Source organism: Myotis brandtii, unplaced genomic scaffold (assembly GCF_000412655.1).
Source record: "Myotis brandtii unplaced genomic scaffold, ASM41265v1 scaffold986, whole genome shotgun sequence".
Lineage (NCBI taxonomy): Eukaryota > Metazoa > Chordata > Mammalia > Chiroptera > Vespertilionidae > Myotis > Myotis brandtii.
This window is the reverse complement of record NW_005372102.1, coordinates 785,661-789,294: the sequence shown is the minus strand read 5'-3', so window position 1 is coordinate 789,294 and position 3,634 is coordinate 785,661.

The following is a 3,634-nucleotide window of genomic DNA, read 5'->3' as shown; positions in this document are numbered from 1 at the left end:
AGTGTGCGCGTTGTGCGGAGCAGGGGGTGATGGCTCAGCCGCCGCCTCCGTTTGCTGACCTTCCAGGCCAAGGACTCACAGCCGGTCCCTCTGACCCTCTGTTCCTCTTGGGGCCTCGGTGTCCCCGGGATCTCACAGGAAAACGGCAGCCCGCGGCCCCGGTGGCGCTGCGGTCGGCATGGGGTTCTGAGAGGGGAGCCTTGCAAGGACCCCCCCTCACGGCCCCACTTCCTTGGCGGCGAGTTTCAAGTGAATGAAGAGGACCCGCCTCTGCCCGAAGCTGCTTCACTGTAGGTTCCGAGTGACCAGGGCCGTGGGCGCAGGTGGTCTCCCTGGAGGTGACCCCAGGGGGCGTGGCAGGGGGCGGCCGCTGCCTGTGAGGCTCCGGGTGCTGTAACGGAGCCCCGGTTCCCTGCCTGAGGCAGCGGCCCCTGCACAGCGGCATCGGCCACACCTCACCCCGAGTCATGGGCTCTAACTCAGGGTGCCCCGAACCCTAAATGTCTGTGCAGCTGTGAATCAGCCACACGTGCAGGGTCTGGAGCCATGCCCACGCTAGCTCTGGGGCACAGTCCCCCCCTGGGTGTGGGAGCAGGCCAGCACAGTGTCCCGCCAGGTGTGGGGAGCAGCCAGCACGGTCTGGTGTTCCCCGGTTCTGAGGGAGCCCCATGCTCCCTGCTCAAGCCCAGAGGCTCATGGGTCTGCAGGGCCTCGGACAGGCCTCCCCTGCGGTTCTGATCTGAAACTGAGCCCGGCCTGCCCAGTGCCGGGGAGCAGTTGTGGGTGCAGAGTTACAGCCGCCTCCACGCGTCCCGTGGAGCTCAGACATCAGGAAATGCGATATGTGTGCACGGGGCCCAGTGTCCAGCCGGGGCCCGCCGCCTCCCGGGTACAGTGTGGGGTGCAGTGCTGGTGGGTGCTGAGGGTCCAAGCAAGGATGGTGCTGCCAGCGCTCCCCAGCCGTCTCTACAATCTCCCGGGGAGGACCCCCGGACTCTGTGCCTGGACTGCTCTCCTGCCAGCCCCCTCAGCCACCCTCCAGTTCCCTCTCCAGCCAAGCGAGGGGGGGAGAGGGGGGGCCCACACGTTCTGGGGCTGCCGCACGCTGCCTCTTCTCCTCCCCCTCCGCCCCCTCCCACACCCACCTCCCTCCCAGCCATGTCTGTGATGGCAGCAGGGCCACCTGTGACAGAACTAGGAGGAGTGAGCATATCTGAGCCCTTGGAGGGGGGGAAAGGGGGGGCCGGCAGTGGGGCCCTGGAGAAGGCACGTTGCAGCCCAGCGCAGGAAGGTGTTCTAACCAATGATGCCCTTGGAGGGGGAGTGGGGGGAGAAGGGAGTCGCCCCATCCCTGGAGGTGCTGCACCACGGAGGGTGGTTGAAGCCAGGTGTCGGCACCACGCGCTGCCTGCGGAGCTCAGGGAGCCTCTGACCCGCCTCTTCCGCTCCGTGGCTGCCGGCATCCCTTGGCTCCTGGCCGCGTCCCTTCCACCTTCAAGGCAGCACCTCCAAACCTCGGTGCTGTCTGCACAGCGCCTGCCCCTCAGTGCGTGTCCAGTCCCGGCCTCCCTCCCGGGAAGATGCTCAGGGTGGCATTTAGGGCCACCCGGATAACCCGCAAGCACCCGCCTCAAGCTCCTTCATTTAACCCATCTGCAAAGACCACCCCCCCCTTTAAAAACCGCCTGAGGTCCCAGTCACAGGGACTAAGGCGTGGGTCATCTTTGAGGGCCTCTCCAGGGACCCCAGGCAGCCTCTCCAGCATCCTCTTCCTGGAACCACAGCTCTCCCCCGGGGCCTCTCAAACAGCTGAGGGTCTGAGAGAACGACTCATCGTGCCATAAAGACGTTATCTCCGCTCAGTGCAAAGATCCCCAAACCCGCAAGCTGGACGCGTCGCAGGCTGCTGACGGGGTAGCGTGTGTGTGTGTGTGTGTGTGTGTGTGTGCGCTCGGGGGAGCACCAGGCAGCGGTGCGGAGCCCTCAGAATCCTGCCCTTTGGGGGAATCCGCCTCTGGAAACGCCTGGGGAAGGCTCGGCGCACAGGCGCGGGTGGGGGCTGCCACTCCGCACGCCAGCGTCCGCCACAGTGCGTCACCACCGCCCAGGGCAGAGGTTCTCAAACTCCCGGGGCCTGTGACCCCCCCACGCAGACGGATTGAGGACCCCAAAGAGCTTTTGTCTAACTGACTCTATTGATATTCACAGCATTCCAATTAAAGTGGAAAAGGTCTAATGTGTGTTAACCAGTGAGGCAGAATGACACCCTCTGTGTGGCCCTGTGCGTGTTTTCAGTGACTGGACTGGCACGGCTGTGCGGCTTCACAAATCTCATTACTCTCCGGCTTAATCGACGGCAGCTGGAACCTCGCGTCCGGTCCGTGGCCTCCGGACAGCTCTGCCGGACACAGGGGAGAGAGTGGGAGTGAACAAGGGACGTCTTCATCTTATTACAATGGTTTTGGCTTGGCTGACCCCTGACTCGGTCTCGGGGATCCCAGGGGTCCCCGGACCACACTTGGGGAACTACGGATGGAAGATGGGATATTACGTGGTCATCAGCATTAGTAAAATGTGTCGATGCCGGTGGCAAATGAAGATACGGGATCTAGAATCTTAGACACAGTTTCTTCTCTACAAACCATGCAGAGAAGACACTAGAAAACGCATCTCGATGCAGGAGTGACCCTCCCGCCTGCTGGTTTATTCTTTCCCGCTGACTCATTTGCACATGGGAAGAAGGGACAGGCGCTTTTCCGGAGGCTCCATCCGAGAGCAGCAGTCTCCCTGGCCCCGGCGGCCCTGCTGAGGTCATGGCATCCCCGGTTCTGGGAGGTGGACTCCCATGGAGGAGGGCCGAGGGCGGCCTTGCCATGCGACTGGTACAGGGCGTTAACGTGCACTGTGTGTGTGTGTGTGTGTGTGTGTGAGTGCCCTCTTGTGAGAATGCAGGTTCCAGGGCCGCCGGCGGGGAATTGGGAGCTGGTCTGAGATGGCGCGAGTGCCCTCCACGGGAATGCCTGCGCCCGCCGGGCTCCCGCAGAGCTAAGTATACCCTGGGCTGGGCTGGCCGCGGAACCCCAGCCCCACGTGGCACTGACTGGCTCCGGGGAGTGACTGATCGGGCTCATCAAGGCGGTGTCTGCAGTGTAAGGAGCACCTGGTGATGCTGGGCACGGTAGAGAGGCTGAGCCGGCTCGGGCTCCGGTGCCACCAATCCTGTGGGGTGGGGACCGCTGCTTCCAGGGTGCAGACCAGGGTGCTCAGACCAAGACAGGGGGCGGCGTGCCTTGCCCGAGATCTCTTGGCTGGTGGGGGGCAGGTGGGGTTCCGCTGGCCTGGCCCTGCTCTGGGAGCACCCCGTGCCGCCTCCCCCGAGAGCATGTCTCCCCACGGGTTCTTCCCCTTTTCCCGATGAAGGTGCCTCCGGGAGTTCTGGCAGCTGCAGCAGGAGTGACGGCTCTGGGCAGTGTCACTCGTGCAGGCTCTCAGCATGCAGGGTGCTTCCCGTGACTGCCCGGTACAGCTGGGGACACGGGGGCAGGTGATGCCCGAGGACCCAGCTGGGGGCGGTGGAGCACGTGAGCTCAGGCAGCGTCGTTTCCTGGTGCTGAGCTTCCTCCCTCCCTCCCTC